Raw genomic sequence first — 18753 nt, 5'->3', positions numbered from 1 at the left:
TTTTCTAACACATTTTTAAGAGTTTTTTTTGCAATTAAAAAATAAAATAAAATAAAATAAACCCCAAGCAACAGTAATAACAATAATAATAACAAAAACTAAGAGATAGTTCTCTAGTAGTCTAATTAAAAAGGAGCTCAAAGAACAAGAACTTGGCAGAGTCTCCATTAAAGTACAGGTCATAATAGGCCATGACTTATCATCCCAACTATCCGATTCACCTGGCAGCTATAATAAATGGGGATTCTAGCTTATCTATGTTCCTTGGGTTTGAATAGTATGGGTTATAATGTCTGATCTCTCCCAGGAATACTAAAAGTCTAAGGACCATACACTATCCTGACAACTTTGAGATAATGCCTGAGTGATCAGCCATCCCTTCCTCTATTATAGTCATTCTCTGTGTGTTGTTCCCTAACCAGTAGTATCAGCAAAAACTGGGAACTTCTTAAACATGCAAATTTTAAGGCCCACCTCAGACTTACTGAATCAGAAACGCTGAAGGGTTGGTTCAACATTCTGTATTTTAACAAGCCATTCAAGTAACTACTACACATTGACATTTGAGAACCACAGTGGTTGACTGCTGGTAACTGAAACTGTGGATAATGGGGGACTATGTATAAGTTAAAAAGATGTATAGGTGAAGAACAAGGCAAGTAAATCAATTAGAGTCCTTTGGAAGAAAAGGGAAAAGGTTTTTTTTTTATGCTTGCTATTATAGATTGGAATTAAGCAGGGACAAAAGAAAATGCCCACATTCTCCATCATAGAGATTTTTTCTCTCTCAAATTCTCTTAGGGTGAGGGATCAAAAAAAGGTATAATGACATCTTTTACTATGTAGTGATCTTCAAATTTATACAAGACAGTAATAAAGCTTCATTTACTCTTGCCGAAACTGAGCAAGGACAAGGGTAGCAAGCAATAAATGGATGAAAGAATGGCTAAAATAGCATTTTACATAGCTTTAATCTCTGCATGGAATGACAAGAAAACATTGAGAGAGAGAAAATCATATTTTGCATTTTGGTTTAGGTATCCAATAAACAACTGCTTTTTGGTAATAGTAATAAACCAGCAGAGAGCAGTATGGTTTAAACTAGGGATCCTGAAACTATTACTTAAAGGGTCAGATAATAAATAGTTTAAGCTTTGTGGGCCATACAGTCTGTGTTGAAACTATTCAACTCTGCTTTTGTATGGCTACATCACTCATAGACAATACATAAGTGAACAGGTATGGCTGTGTTCCAATAAAGCTTCATGCACGAAAACAGGAGGTCTGTCTGGGCCACGGTTTGCTGACCTCTGGTTTAAACAATACTTCTAAATGTTTAAATGTTTATAAATTAAGGCTAATCTGAAGCAATTAGGAAATTGTTAGTTTTTGCTTGGGGTTAGCCTAGGCCAAAGATTAATTAGGCTATTTTTAAAAATGGTTTTTATTTTAAAGCAATTCCAAAGGATGTTCATACATATAGCAACTCATTTCTACTTCATGGTAATACTGTCAAATAAGTACATTTGGTGGTGGCATTGAGGAGAATCCACAATGAAATTACTTTTATTTTTCTGTGTGGGTTTATCAACATACATGTCTATAATCTGTCATGTTAAAGATCGACATATAAGTATGGCAAGAGATGTTTCAATACTTTAGCAAGCTCAGCATTGGTTTAAAAACATTCATGCAGTACTTCAGAGAAAAATAATCATCTCAGCACCCACAAAACTTAAAAAGAAAAAAATCTTTCATAGAAGGAAACAAAAATACAACCTTTGTGTTTTTTAAAACTACAAATCTTAAACAGTGTTTCCTACTTAAAAATGTATTTCTCAATTATGTAATTCTGAAGTGTTTATTTTTAATCTGAGTGCAAAGTAGATGTGTTTATTTTAGTCTCTTAGACTATGGAAATGGGGAGGGGGTAAGATTATAACCTTCTATTTAGCCTCTTAGTATAACCTGATTAGGATTTACAAGTTATAATTAACAGAGCTCTAAAATGATCTAAAATACAAGCAGAGTCTAAGAATTAACCTGTTGCTTGCTTCTTATATATTAACATTTCATTTTCAAATGGGATTGTGAAGCTTTTTCTGAAGGCAAGAAGGAGTTTTAGGAACTTAATCATTTTTTTGCTAAAACTAGATAATAACTTTCATGAAAGATGGCCACAGTAATATCTCTTAATTTATTGCTAAGGCTCATTCTAAAAGTCAATCCACTTTTTGGTACAGTTTTAGAGGTGGTGCTTTGTTGTAAATCACAAAATAAACTAAAATTCAGAATACTTCTTGGAAATGTCTATGTTTATAAGTGGTAATCAATAAGAGATTATGATGACCAGTGCAATATAGGACCTGGACAACCTCAAAGCCTGTTACAGTAATGAGCACATAGTCACTGCTCAATAATTATTGAATAACTGAATAGAATTTGCCTTCCAGAAATTTACTCATATCTCAAAGCCCATTCCAAATGCCATCTATCCCATGAAAACTTTCTCTCCACTGAATCCTTGCTTGACATCTCTATATGACATCTAACATTCATATTCTCATTTGACATTAATTGAACACACAATTACCATATAATAAGTTATTTGTAATAGTGATAAGAGTTGCCTTTGCTGGCTACCTGCCATGTGCCAGGCACTGAAGATAGGTTTGATCCCTGGCCTTAAGGAGTTAGCAGTCTGATAGGGGATTCAGACTTACTAGTAAACACAATGATAAACCAGTGAGGTAAGCGCAATAAAAGAAATGCAAAGTGCCAAGGCACAAAGAAGAGCAAACACAGGAATCCCTATCTGAGATTGGATTGGTTAGAAAAGTTTCTTGGAAGAACCAAAGTTTTAAGACAGACAGACCAATGAAGTCTGAAGAGAACTCTAAGAAGAGCATGTCAAACATGTACCTGCACCGTGTGCTTCAGGAACTGTGGAAAGTTCAGAAAGTCTGGAGTTACAAGCACCTGAGGAAGAGTTGCAGCAAATGAGGAAGGGGCCAGATCATCAATGTTTTCCCTACCATGCTATGGGGCTTAGATTTGATCTGAAAGCATTAAAGGATTTTAAGCAGTATACTGTGTTTTGTAACATATTGAAGAAAACAGAGAAGGGAATCTTAGAGGAAAGGAGACATTAGGGAGTTACTGCAGTAATCTTAGGCAAGAAATGTTGCACACCTGAGTTGGCAGTGAGAAAAGGATAGGAAAGATAGAAGAAAACATATTTAAGAGATTTTTTTAAAAAGATTGTTAATTCATTCTATGCAATTGTATGTTTAAAAATGCCTAAAATGACAATCCTTATGTTATATGTATCTTACCACAATAAAATAAATAAACACAGATTGTTAAAATATGTAAATTGATTAGTTGTGAGGGGTGAGATGAAGATAAAACTGACTAAAAAAAAATATAGCCTTACTGCCCAATCTTTACTTATTTTTTATTTATTTTTCATGCATCAAATACCTGCTGAGCATCTATATGTGTTGGCAAGGCATTGTGCTAAAATGGTGGAGATACAAAGCAAACAGTTTAGATTACTCTGTATTGTTTTGGAACTTGAGTCTAGTTATACAGTTCGATTTCTAGTAGAGGTTGGAAACCGCACTCCACAGTCTTATTTTATTTGGCCCACAGAGGATTTTCAAAAACATTTGGTTTTCAATGTCTAGTTCACCAAGTTCCCTCTCTGCTACTTCTTTACTCTGTCTACTGCACTTCCTAGGGCCCTGAAATCCTTTCAGTTTGTGATTCTTGTCCTAGTGTTGCTTCTTTTTAACTAGCTTAATTTTGAGTTCTTTGTAAAAATTATGGTAAAATGCACATAAAATAAAATTTTCCATTTTGACCATTTAAAAATGTATAATTCAGTGGTATTTAGTACAATAACAATGTTGTGCAACCATTAACACCATCTGGTTCCCAAATATTTTCAGCACTCCTAAAGGAAATCCTATACCTATTAAGCAGTCACTTCCCTTAGCTCCTGGCTGGCAACTACTAACAACTTTCTGTCTCTATGGATTTGCCTATTCTGGATATTTCATATCATATAATACATATGTCCTTTTATGTCCAGTTTATTTCACTTAGCATAATGTTTTCAAGTTTGATAGATGTGGTAGCATGTATCACTACTTCATTCCTTTTGATTGCTGAATAATATATTCCATTGTATGAATATACCAAATTTATTTATCCAGTCATTAGCTGATGAACATTTGAGTCATTTCCACCTTTTGGCCATTCTGCATAGTGCTGTTATAAAAGTTTGTGTGTGCACATTTGTATTTGAATATCTGTTTTCAATAATTTTGAATACATATCCAGGAGTAAAATTGCTGGATCATATGGTAATTCTATGTTTAACCTATTGAAGAACTGCCAAACTGTTTTCCACATTGGCTGCATCAGCTGACGTTCCCACCAGCAACGTATGAAGGTCCTAGTGTGACTTTTGATTCTTCCCTCTTTTGCTCCCCGCATATAATAATTTCCTATGTTTTAAGGACATTCTAACTAAACAATAAAATTTCTTGACTCCAAGCCCTCACATAACCTACAGTCATTTCATTCATAATGAACTCCTAACTGAACTCTCTACTTTCATGCTCTTTTTTCCTAATCTATATTACTCACTTCTCACTTCTGTCAAATTAATCTTCCTGATGCAAGTACCAATCATTATAACATGTACTCTAAAGAGTAAACCCAACTTAATAAACTATCAAGTTCTAGCATGTTTTACCTTACCTGGTTATGATATAGCAGGTTAGAACTCCCTATATTGCCTGTATAAGGGGCAATCCTGTTGAGTCTTAGACAATAAATTAGTCCAGAAGTAATTTGGAACAAAAAGACATAACTATTGAAATAAAGCTATAAAAACCATTATCAACATCAAAACTGTATCTTACTCAGCAATAAAAATTTGTCCATTAAATATTAATGACTATTTTGAACATCTCAGCATTGAAAGCATATTATCTGGAAATAGAGTCTAAAACAACCATTTGTCTTATTGATGAGACAAAGCATAAGAAAGTACTATTACATTTTGATTGTCATTACCTTGATAAAATCACATTCAAATCACCAAAGAAAACTACATATAGTGATTATAACATGATGTGATTGCAATATGTACTATACTTCCACTTCCAAGTACTCTCAGTGATAAAATGATGAATCATGTAGCTCATATACAGTCTGAATTCTGACTTGGATTATGAGAACAAAGCCTAGTGATAATCCCAAGATCAAAATGAACTAAGATACGATAAGGGCTTAGCAGGATAGATGGATGAATGGTTGGATAAACAGAGTGAGCATGGGCTTAAAAGCAAGGAGTATTCAAAGCAGCATTTAAACATTATCATCAAAATGCTGATTGGAACAGACAGCTTATATGATAGAATGAGATCAACAATCTTACATCAACAATAATGCTAATATTTAAAGATCAAGGAAAACATTAAATTCATAAAGACAGAATAACAAGAATGGAAAGAGGGAGTGAAGGACAGAGAAGGACACTAATAAATACACTAATAGAGCAAGATCCACACACAAAGAAACATCATTTCCAAAGAAGGGAGTTAATTATATCACTTCCTCACAGTCTTGACACAAACTGCTCAACAACAGCTATTAGGAATTCAATTAGTGCAAAGCACTTGACATTACAAAAACAAAGGAGAGAACAAGATCCTATAAGCATTGTCTCTGAGGACTTAAAAAGGTGATAATTTATATACAAATTACATACCATGATGCAAATCCATTAATCAGAGAAAAATTTGAGTTTGAGAACTTCGAATAGCCTAGTAAAAATGGCAAATTTTGAGAAGAATAGCTCTACTGGATTATGAAAGAATGAGTAGAAACAGAGAGATACCAATTAAGGACTGGAAAAAACACCAAACCAGTCACTTTCGTATGGCCTGCTGGCTTAAAAATACTACTTATCTTCATTATCAACTAAGTAAAGTTGGTTTCGGTCATCATCTTGAATCAAAGAAGAATGGAGAAAACAGTCAGGCTGCTCAAGGAAATTTATATATGTAGTAATTACAATGTGATGTGGTTATATGTTTATTTACTGATTCAACAATGAAACAAGTCACTAGTATGCAGATTAGGCATTCTAGTAGTTTGACTAGTTTAGTTCAGGTAATAATTAAATAATGGTACACTAAAAAGAGAAAAAAGAATAATACCTGATTAAAGGTAGTTTTATCTACAATTTTTAGGTCTGTTAAAGTTAAAATAATATCAGCTAATAACTTCTAACTAGGACATTAAGAACTATCATATTATACCTATGAATTACAAAGTCTTTAAGCCAGTATACTTCAGGCACTGACTTAAGTTACCTATCACTTCCAGCTCATTAATGCCAAAATGTCAATATTCAGGTTAATACATAAATGAGTTGATTCAATTAGTTGATTCATAATTAATAGAAGAGATAGTTTGGACAGGAAACTTTAACTACTATCCTGCCAAAATACCTACATAATATGTTTTAAGGTAAGTAAGAACCATATAATGAATACTTGTTTTAAGACATTTTTAAAAGAAAAGAAGAGGTTCAATGAGTTAAAGTTTCTTTAAAAAAAATCATTAGAGTCTTTGAAATAAATTTTTGAGCACATTCTTGTTTTTGATAAATTTATTTCAAATTAAATCATTTGAAGAATTAAAGCAAATAATTTTTTTAGTGGATGCTAAATAAAAACATGAATGTATTGGAATATTTTAATTCAGAGTGTTGTTTTTCTATATTGAGGTGGCTAAACTGTTTGATGAAGGTTTAACTTTTATTTTTAAATCCCAAATCATATTCCACATCTAAAAATAATTTATTTCATCACTCACACACGAATGATTGCCCACAGTACATTAAATACTATTCAAAGTACTGGGAATATAGCAGCCAATGAAGTAGCTAGGGGCCACACAAAGAATTTCACATTTTAGTCTAAGTGAGATAGAAGAGGGGATGATTTGAACAGAGAAGCAGCAGAATCCATGTGGCGAACAGATGGCAAATAGACTGGAGGGAGGCAAGAATGGAAGCATGCATTAAATACTTGCTTCAACAAAATTTTAAAAGACGGTATTATAACAAGGTCAAGGGTTTGGATCCCTTTACCAGCCGGCTGCACAACCCCTGCCTCCCCCAAAAAGAAAGAAAATTTAAAAGAAAACTACAGTAAAGAGTTGACTAAAATTATTTAAATAAAAACTTATTGGAGGCTTTTTGCAATATAGTAACTTAGGAAAGAGATAACGATGGTTTGAAAAAGATGGTAGTTGTGGAGATGTTAAGAAATTCTGGATATATTTCAAAGGTAGAACTTAAAAGGATTTGATGATAGAGTGATTTCTGCCATGAGCAACTGGGGTGGAGGTGAAGATAAGAAATTTGGTTTTGTACAAATTAGGCTTGAAACACCTATTAGACATCAAAATGGGGATTTCAAAGCTATGGGAGAGATCAGATCATCTAGAAAGTTAGTACAGAAGGAGAGCAGGTTCAAGTACTGAGCCCTGGGGCATACCGACATTTACAGTTTGGGAAAAGAAGGAGAAATTAGTAAAGCAGAACAAGCTGGCTGTCAGTAAACAGAACCAAGAAGCCAAGGGAAGAAGGGAGAGACTGGGGTGTCCAATGCTGAAGGAAGGTCAAGAAAGATGATATGACCAAAGATTATGAAGTTCTCTAGTGACCCTGACAAGAACAACTTGATGGGCATTCATGAAGAAATGACTCTAGCTTGGTTTTATGTTAACTTCAAATATTTGGAAATTGATGATTCTGCAAAGTCACTATCTAACTTGTTCAAAACCATGTTCGATTTCTGGAAAAATGTGTTAAGAAGATAACAAATAAAACTGGATACATACAAAAGATGTCTGTAATCCAGGGAAGCCCTAATAAAATGATATTGTCCATTATTTGGTAGAGCTATTTACAAAGCTGTAATAGTATTCTCTCTCTACAACAGCTAAAACAACTAAACTTAATAGAACCTAAAAGCTACATCATAATTAGAGTAGATATTTTCACATATTCCAGAAAATTCTTCCCCACAATTCAAAGAAAGTATCTCCCCTGTGAGAATGCTAAGCATGCTTTCTTGTGCTCAGCAGCAATAACATTTAAGAAACACTACCAACTTTTCACAAGTTGTTATTGGAAGTTAAGAATCAGTTGAGATAAGGAGAAGTCAGAATACTCTCTTTGATAGCTAGTCCATTTCAGTTTTCCAAAAGAATGTTTTAAAACTATCTTATATATTAAAGCCTTGAATAACAACCAAAAAACCTGGGATTCTTTGTTTTAACATTTAGGACTGAACAGCCTTCCTGTCTACCAAATCTAACATATGTATGTCACAATATATGTGTATATATGTATATGTATATATGAATATGTGTATGTACAGATGTTTTTAACTTACAATGGGGCTACATTCTGATAAAAACCCATTCTAAATGGAAAATATCGTGGGTTTAATATACCTAAACTTATGGAATATCATAGCTCAGAACACTTACATTAGCCTACAATTGGGCAAAATCATCTAACAACACACTTATTTTTATAACAAGTTGTTGAATATCTCATGTAATTTATTGAAAGTGAAAAACGGAATAGTTGTATGGGTACTCGATTATGATTTCTACTTGAATGTGTATCACTTTCACACCATCACAGAGCTGAAAAATCATAAGTCGAACCATCTTAAGTCAGGAACCATGTGTATCTGAGTCCTTGATAACTGAAGATTAAGTAGATGTTAGAGACACAATGAATTATGATTCCGGACAAAGGAATAGACTCATAAGTCCCACATCATAACATGAAATGCTTTGTAAAATCAGTAAATCTCTGATGTTAACTTGCAATAAAATATTCAATGTCTCTTTTGGATAAAAGTACACCAAAATTCAGATAACTGAGGTTTCCAGATAACTCAGTTGTTTATTTTACTGTACTGAAACTTACTTACTCTAGGTAGAATAAAAGCAATGAAATACTAAAAACATGCCAAAGTCTTAGATAGGGCTGCCTTAATATATCTCAAATTCTTCACGCAAGCCTACATTGGAAGATCTAATCTTGACATTTACACTTTGTAGCATTGAAAATCTAACATACTTTCCATTTTCAAACAAAAGTAAACTCAAGTCTTAAAATTATATACAACAAATGCAACATACATTGTCAAAAATCTTTGTGCTAAAAGGCTCAAATTGTACAGAAAAACAATTTTATATTTACTATTGTATAAGAAATTGTCTATTTTACAATTATTAATCCTTTCCACCTGGTGCTGTCACCATTGGTGAAAACACCTAAATGAAATATGATATAACAGTACTTCAAAGTTCTGGCATTTAAGATAACTTTTTACCCTCTACAATCTTAACATCTTTCATTTCATTTCACCATCACCAAAACAAATAAAAATCCTCTAAATTGACCAGGCACATGTTCATTGCCATTAATGTGTATTAAAAACAGTGTAATTAGATGTAAAAATGATACAAAAGAAGATTAAAGGTGGTAAGTATCATAGAAAACAGGTCAATATTAAGGGAGTTTAGGAGTCAGAAAGTGTCCTCCCTGACAACTAGGTGGTGAAGTTGCAGAGGAGTGGGCAGGGAGGAAGATGAGATCAGAAAAAGCTTCACAGAGGAGTCAGCATTTCTTCTAAGTCTTTCGGAGAGTTATGTTTTGGACAAAAGAGGAAAACTGAAGCATAAATTGATCAGGTGATTTGCTAAAGGTCACAAAGCTACTTATTGCAAAGTCAGACCTGGAACAATGGTTTCCTGATGCCTAAAGCAAGTAGACTATGGATTAGGCATGAAATTCTGGACATTAGTGGCAGTTTGGGCAGTATTTTTCATCTAGTTTTACTTGCAGGAAATAATCTTTATTTTTCAAACAAGCCACACGCATAAAAAAAATGTTATGTTGAACACTCTTCATCTAATAGAATGTTCCAAGCACATACCAAATGTATAATAATATCAGAGTACTTCAAAAATTTTGTGGAAGAATAGAATTAAAAAACAATATGGATCTTTCCGTGAACTTTCTGAAGCACCCTCATATAAAACTTAGCACTCACCTGGTACTAGGCCGCTTTTGTAAGTCTTTACCCAGGATATGAGATGGAGCACTCCTCCTCCTTTCCGCTTTCATTTTCTGTGAGGAAAAAAATATTGAAATGAAGATCACATGGCTATAAGGGAAGTATATGTTGATTTTCAACTCAAATCAACAAATTTTGTATTGCCTTTCTTTACCTAGTAAGGAACCTAAATTTCATTATGGAGATAAACTATAACATCAAAAATGGGATAGTAAGTGTCAAACATGGTATAGGCAGTGTTTCTTATGAGAATAAACAGGTTAAATGTTGATCTGAGTATTTGGGAAAAGTAAGATCATAACCATTATTATTATTGCTTATCATGTGTCAGGCAGGCCCTATGTTAAAGGTTGGACATAGATTATCTCATTTATACCCCAAAATGTCATCAGGGTAGGAACTACTATTCCTCTCTCATAGGCAGGACAGGCCCCAAACTGGGCTTCAAGGAAAGACAGGACTTGGAAAGATCCAGTAAAAGAGAAGAAAAAAACTGTTAAAGTGAAGGCATAGACACTAAATTTTTACATAAACATTTAATCAACCTTTAAATTTTGTTCTACATTGAAATATTTGAACATTTGGGAATCTCTTCCTCCAAATAGGCTTTTTTACTATAACTTTTTTTTTATAAAAGAAAAAAATCATTTTTTCTCTTCTAGGTGGTATATTAATAGAAGATAAACTGGGTAAGTCAGGTACTCTGTTTCCAATGACCTAAAATTTGTGGTGAATGAGGTTTGGATTATCCAGATAATTACTCTCTAAATTCAATCTTAATATCTCTAGATATGCCAGAGAGGCTGCCACTAGAGACAGATGAGTAAAATTAAGAATATAACCACAAATAGCCATGAGTGAAATTCAGGCTGTGTCACACTAAAGCCATTCTTCCTGATATACCCTTTCAACCTTTCCTAACCAGAAGTCTCACCAATGCGTGTGGGCCTAGGGCACTCATGCTTGGGAACTGGATGTTGCTCTAACAGGAACCATATAAAACTAACTAGCTGGCTCAGTGTCAGTATCTCATTACATGACTCATAAAGGAACTGTGAACTGTTTCTTGGCTAGTAAAATAAAACCTACATCCTAGCATAGGAATAGAGGAAGAATCATCCAGTGGGAAGGGGATACTGAAATTCTTTGGCACAATTCTTATCCCACAAATTCACCATGGCCCCAGGGATCTCTCCCAAATTATTGTGTCGTCACTGCTCTGGCCTTAGTGTTTCTGTTCCCCTCATTAATCTTTTGGCTCACATAGGGAGTCTATACACCCAAATCTTCTTACCACAGCTGAGACAGCAGTTGAAACAATTATATAAAATACCGATCAAAGACAAGAAACAAATGGGTTAAGAAATAGAGAATATCAAATGTATTGATCAGGAGTTATTAACCATGAATCAGTTTCAGGCCAGGTTACTTGTGTAACATTTTTTGCATGATGTGTATTTATTTGGTGCTTTTCTCCTAGAGAAACAGCCCGCAGCTGTCAGATTTCCAGAAGAGTCTAATCTCTCCCGACCCTAGTGATTTCAATAACCTAGTTTATATATTCTAGCTTGCTAGTCTCATCTCAGTACTTCTATTAGTCACACCTCTTCGGAACATAACCCTCAGGAATCTAACATCCTGAGGCTAATGTAACTGCACAGGTTGCAGGGAGAAAGGAAATCTGGAAGACAAGTATTTGTATTGCAGGATATAGCAGCACCTCCCGATGTGAAGAGTCTCAATAATGGATTACTGAATTGATTTTACTAAAAAAAAAAAGTGGCAGTTTGTTCATATGCATCAAGGTATAGTCTAAATTTTTTGCAGGATTCTGTTTCACCTTCAGACCTTGGCTTGATTCCTACTACCTGTACTGTATTGTTACACCAATTGTCTGGTTGGGGTTATTGTTGGACTCCTGCCGACATAGGCAATGGTAAAGCTATGTGACAACACCAATTGTGTGGCTAGGCAATTCATAACTAAAGCCAAAACATTTCATTATTTTAGTTATACTAAGTTTCCACTTGTATTGTCAGGGCTAGGGCTCAGACACTTCAAAGCCATTGTACAGACTGGGTCATAGACCCCTCACACACAGGTCCATGCTAGGTAATTGGGAAAGATCCCGGGAGCCATTGGCTGTCCTCAGCAGTAGCAGTAGAAGCAGCAGTGGTGGTGGCCTCCCAGGACATCCTGGGGACACTGGAAGCAACAGCTTGCAGCAATGGCCTCCAGCAGCAGTAGCAGCCTCCCCATGGCCGCCCCCACCCCCTGGGGGCATCCCAGGGGGTGAGGGGCTCTGTGGATCAGAGCCACTCGACTTTTACACTTAAGTCCATAACCCAGGACACCTGGGTGCACATGAGCAATTACATTAGACAATAACCAAGGAACACCTGGGTACACGTGCATATCTACATCAAATGCTCGGCAAGATTCTGAACATCTGGGGGGCACTGACCACGGATTCCCATTTTTCAGGACCTATTTAGTCCTTTGAAATTTGAAATGTGCCTAATCCTGTGAGCTTTACCTGAGCTCCTTACCCTCTGCTTTGACCTTGAGGGTCTGGCCTAACCTAGTGGGGGTCATTCCAGGATCTATCTCAGCAGCTTTATGTCTGCTTCCTCTACCTTTTGATTTCGTATCAGATTCAAGATCCTAAACTTTGTTAGTACATGATTTTTAATTCTGAGCTCATGGCTTTTTCAGATTTATAAAGAATTTGGAAAGAGTTCAAAAGACAGCCATAAAGTGATTTAAAATGTGGAGAAAAGAAAGAGCCTGTGACAAAAGGTAAAATGATCTGAGAGTCTTCACTGGAAACAGTCATAATCTCCAAATTAATAAAGACCTATAATATGGAGAAAGTAAGCATCTTCCAAGGAAGACGAGGCAAAAAGAAATGGGGCGAACCTGTAGAGCAGGAATCCATGTTGATGCTGGATGTGGTTCTTTAAGAAATTAACAAAAGCTGTGAACTAAATTTTGCATACAACTTCAGGGGGTTCAGAAACTCCCATAAAATAAATTCCTTAGGCATTCAGGGACTCCAAATTATGAAACCTTCTGATATAAAGAAATTTTTCTAAAAGTGATAGCTGTTAAACATGAGAACATATAATCAAAGAAGGGTGAAAATTTTTCTTCTGCAAAGGTGCTTTGAAAATAGAAGTTTTGCATATAAACTTAATGTAGATCTTTTACATACACAGTGTTTTCTGAGTTACCCAAACTGTCAGTGTGTAAGCAGCCAAACGTTGAATGTATCCACCTCCTCCAGATAAACTCAAATTGACGAGAATGCAGTCAAACCACAGGCAGAATGTTGTTTTTATCTAAGGTCCTACTGTTTGTATTCAGACTTATTCTACCAGTAATGAGATATAAAACCCAAGGCAATTCAGTCACTTTTCTGGGCCTCCATTTCCTTACCTACAAAATGAGAATATTTGGACTACTTAGTTTCTTAGGTCCTTCTATTTTGGACATTCCCACATTAAGTGTCCACCAAAGATTTACCCTGGATATGTAAGAAAAGAAAGATTACGTGCACCATGCATTTGGGATTCACAGGATTCATTTTTTCTTGTAAGCAATAAAAAAATCTTAAGAGCAGCTAATATAATCAGAGCTTAATAAATAGATTTAGGTATTAATTCATTCAAATACACATATCTCTTTCTTTTGTTCAGTAGTGTAGCAGAACAAATGGCCAATAGTAACTTCAAAACAAATTCACTAATCTATTAAAGAATCTGTTCTCAGGCAATAAAGACTTGAATTTTCTTCTTGTTTATAACAACTGTGTGAAATGCAATACATTGAAATAGAGTGAAACTATTGATTAATTTACAAATGTATAATAGTACAAACTTATCAGGACACGTTGAGGTTATGCTTATATTAGCACCAACAAATTTCACAGTTCTGTGACAGGAATAACTATTATTCTTTGCCTTACAGGAAACAGAAGGTAAACTTCAAACTGTGCATATTTTCTTTGTAAGTTTAAAAATCACATAGTGGATGCCATTTTGAACTGAATTATTTTTAATTTTTTTAAATCGATAAACTATACATTAGGCAAAAAACAAAAACAATTTCATTAATCTTTTGGAAATGGTTTTCTTGATATAGTACCATTTACCTAGTGTTAAGCAATCCCAAAAACGAAACAAGAACTTTATGTGTTAGAAAACAAACAAAATAAAGTAGCATCTATCTACTTCTCTGCCCCCAAATGGGAAAAAATGAGGAGGAGCTTAGAAGAAGTTATAAATGGGAATAAAGAGTGGTGCAATTTCAAAAATTGTTGTCTTTTTACAAACAGCCATTTATTAGGGAAGCATAATATGCCTATTGTGGTTTTCTACCGTTCCTCCTCTACTCCTCTATTGCTCTACTTAGGGTTTGGGGAGATGGGGGTGGGAAGGGGAGTGGTTGTGTATTAAGTGAATGAATTAACATTGTCTATACATGAGATTTTAAGGTGGTAAAAAAGTGTGCCTATGTACAAAAATGAAGTTATAAACAGGTAACTAAATTTTTAAAAAGTTGTTTTATTTTCAACAACTCAAAATATTTTTACAAAAAAACCTGTGTATACAATGAAATTTTAACTTCATATCAACCAAGAGATACAGTATCATTTTTGGAACTTCTAAATCAGTCTGAATCTGGTCATTCTTTTTTCTCACAGCAATTAAAGGAAATTAAAGTAGACCAAAAGAAAGGAACAGAATGAAAGATTTGTCAGAGGCAAACAGCAATTTTTCTTGCTTAGTTTTGTTCTAATCACTATGAAGAAAAAAAATTCATGCATTTTAATTGAATTTAAGTGAAATGGTGCTGAAGTCACTTTCAAGCATTTCAAATAAGCATAGCATTAAAATAAGGGCTTTGAGGAAAGCTCTTAAAGAGCCCTAGGTTTTTAAGGCTAGGAAAAAATATTTAAAATAAACAAATTCGGGCCAAGCCCGTGGCGCACTCGGTAGAGTGCTGTGCTGGGAGCGCAGCGACGCTCCCGCCGCGGGTTCGGATCCTATATAGGAATGACCAGTGCACTCACTGGCTGAGTGCAGGTCACGGAAAAACAAACAAACAAACAAACAAACAAAAAACGATAAAATAATCAAATTTACAAATTGGCTTATTCAAATTTGACAATTAATCCTTTTGTGGCTAGTCTGTGCAAATTAGTGAACAATTAAACTATCTCTTTGTCTTCCCTACACGCGTGTAGCATTTATGTGTGGAGACAATAAAATCAAGTCACGAGGAACTGTAATACATACCCAAGCCATTGAACAATTATACTTCAAAGACCCTGGCTCTGTAAGAGAAAAAGAGAATTACTTTTAACCTTGCACCTCATCTCTGAGCCCTATTATCACAACAAGGTTTTGACCACTGGGTAAGCTGAAACTTCCCACTATTGTCATTTTGGTCTGCGATAAGTATGATTTATTTACTCATAAATCATCTCATCCAGAATCAGTGTGAGCATTTAACTAAAACAAATGTCATCACAGTACAAACTACTGTTAAGGACTATAAATTCCTTCCTGAGGTTAAGAAAGGAATTATTTCACTTTCCTCTTTCTAGGGGACAACTACCACTTTGAAGTACAACAAACAAACATGAGAATTTATGTAATGTAGAAGAACAGGCACTGGGCTAGAAGACATTAGAACTTAATTCTGGACCCAAGTTCTATTACTTAATTTCTTAGATTCTCTCTAAAATGGACCATAATACTTGCTCTGCCTACCACAATCAATCAAATAAAAGTGTGTGTATATATATATACACACACACACTTTTTTATATATAAAGTCCTCCAAAATAAAAAGTACTGTGATAATGCAACATATATAGTAAGCTTTAGATGTGCATAAGTACTGTGCATAAATAAATATGAGGATACTGGAATTTTCTTATACATTATTCTTTGTTCCTCTCCCTCTTCTCCCACTTCTCCCACTCATACAGGACTGGAGTATCACAATGGGCCCTCAATATGGCTGGACTTTCTTCTTTGGCAAAGCCACCAGTTTCAACATTTGGTCATGATTCCAGCAGTATCGGAAGTAGGCAGCGTCAATCACCAATGATCTCTGCCTAATAATTGGCAGGGACCCATTACATTTTTCACATAATGGCTCACACAAAATGATATTATTTATACAACCATGACCCAGTATGATAGACAAAGGTGCATTCTGGCTACCCTAGTACCATCCACTTCCCTGAAGGCCAGGAAGCTGAAAGCATCAGACACATCTGCAATGGTTGGGAAGCTTTGCCTTATAGTAGAAAAGTACATGATCAAATCCAAAAACCATGCTGGTAAAAAACAGTGTTATCAAATGAAAACAAAAAAAGATCCAGGTCTATCAGGATTCTGACATATTACCTACCACCTGGTAATGGCTACTGTCAAAGCTGAAGTTCAAGAGTAGGGGTATACAGATATTCTCCTAGGTGTAAATTAGGACCCAGGTAAAGAGGAAAACAAAAGGCCAATTTTTTCCCCATTCCGTAAGTATTTTTTTCCCATTCCGTAAGTCTCTCTCTCTCCCTCCCTCTCGGAAAAGCGACAAGGACCGTCACTACAGCCCATACATCATCAAGCTCACGGACACCCCTGGATGGCTCTGTGACACGATTAAGGTCCTTGGGAACTTACATACACTCCTAGACTCGGGGCACAGATCTCGCCTCTCTTCAACTAACCTCCAGCCGACCCACGATCCTGTTGGGAAGATTTATGAAAGACAGTGAGATCAGTACAAGCAGGGGAGCTAGAGGTATATAATAGGTGCAAAGCCTTACGATATTTCCTCAGTAAGAGCTACATGATCCCTCCAATCGCATCTTCTTTCCAGAGATGCTGGAAGAGCACTGCCATGAGGAGGAACAAAAATGGCCAAATATCCAATATTGTAAGGTTTTGTGTTGGGAGTTAGGGGGGGGATGGTGGCAGACAGGGCTAGAAACATCCAAATCAATGTCTAAGAGCGGCCCACGTGCACTTGCTCAGGGAACCCGAGGTCGATCGGAATACTCCCGCCGCGCCGCGGCCGTGTTGATCGGAATGGCAACGTTACAAGTAGTTGCCCGCATCCCTCCTCCAAGCTTTGACAGGGAACACGTGCGCCGCCCCCACGCCCACACAGACACCGAGCTCTCTCTCCAGCTACGCCCGAGTCCCGAGGGCCAGGAGACGAGCGCAGAGCGAAGGCCCTCACCACCCCTCCGACACAGCCCCCGGCTCCAGGCCAAGCCAAACCTCCATGTACCCGAGTGTTGACTGTTAGCATCCCCTAGTCGCACCTCTAACTCTGACCACCACCTCGGAGACCTGGGGTTGATCCAGGACCGTCTAGCAGGGCATGGGAACACCTCCCCTCCCCAAATTACCGCGGAGCAGCCGCGCCTCCGGGGCCAGGAGAGGGGGCTGAGCCTGTCCACCTACCTTCTAAGTGGCTGGTTGCTGCGCCCGCGCAGACGTCGGCGGTCCTGATGACTTCGGAGATGACCCTCCCAAGAGGCGATGCGCGCCCAGACGACCTCGGGGGACTTGGACTTGGACGGGGGACTTGGACTTGGACGGGGGACTTGGACGGGCCGAGCACGGAAGGGGGGGGCCGAGCACGGAAGGGAGGCCGGGGGACTGTGACCCCCCCAGCCCAGGCCCCAGGCCCAGACTGAGGGAGGAGCCGGGCTGCCGATCCGGCGGCGGGTGGAGACGGGGAGGGAGGCTGTGGGTCGCTCAGAGACGGGTTAAGACTTCAGACGTGGGTTAAGACTTCAGAGATCAATAAGGCAGCCGGTACCGGAGTGAACCAAGAGACGGCAGTGCGGTCATCGTCAGGGGTGACAGAACGCACGAACGCCGTGAAAGGAACACGGAAGGCCGCAAGCCTCCAGCGTTAAATCCCCGTGACGGCGTCCAGGTCGCGCGCCACGGTGGCGGGCGCAGAGGGCGTGCGGGGGGAGAGGGAGCTGCGGCGGCCGCAGCCAAGGGCGCGAGCTCCCGCTCAACAACCTCACCGTCTTGGTGCCGGGGCATCAGGCGATGAGAGACACTCCTGTCAGAAAAGAGGAGCGCCCCGGCTGCCCCCTTAGAGTCTCCTGCTGGGGGGACATCGCTTCCATGAAGAAAATCTTCAGGAAATCCCATTCCAGGAGGAGGCTTCTGCGGGCTGGCCAGGACGTGTGGGCCGAGGCGCAGCCGCCCCGCTCCGGGTGCAGGCAGCGCGCCTCCGGTCGGCACCTCCAGCTAAACGCGATTACAGCGGCGACCGCCTGTCAGCGCCGTGGACCGACCCCCGCCGCCGTCCGGCCTGCGGTAAGCCGGGCATCTTCCTATATATATTTGGGCGCAGGTGACCGACTGACCTTTTCGGTCCGCGACTCCGACTGGGTCCTGCTTTAAAGGAGCTCACTGACCCGTGTCAAGCATGGGGGCCTCTAGTGCCCGGACACGCACCCGTCCCTCCACCCTGCTTCCTCCCAGCGACCGAAGGCGTCGCTGCAACGCGTGCGTCGGGG

The 18753-nt window shown here is 37.7% G+C and overlaps 1 pseudogene; it reads right to left on the bottom strand.

Moving 5' to 3' along the window:
* The window catches only part of LOC134375652 (rho GTPase-activating protein 20-like), a 67019-nt pseudogene extending 48662 nt beyond the window's left edge, over nt 1–18357 (bottom strand).
* Between the last annotated feature and the right edge of the window lie 396 nt (nt 18358–18753).

The sequence above is a fragment of the Cynocephalus volans genome, chromosome 4, assembly GCF_027409185.1.
Source record: "Cynocephalus volans isolate mCynVol1 chromosome 4, mCynVol1.pri, whole genome shotgun sequence".
Classification (NCBI taxonomy): domain Eukaryota; kingdom Metazoa; phylum Chordata; class Mammalia; order Dermoptera; family Cynocephalidae; genus Cynocephalus; species Cynocephalus volans.
The sequence above is the reverse complement of the archived record's forward strand: the minus strand, read 5'-3'. Positions and strand labels throughout refer to the sequence as shown.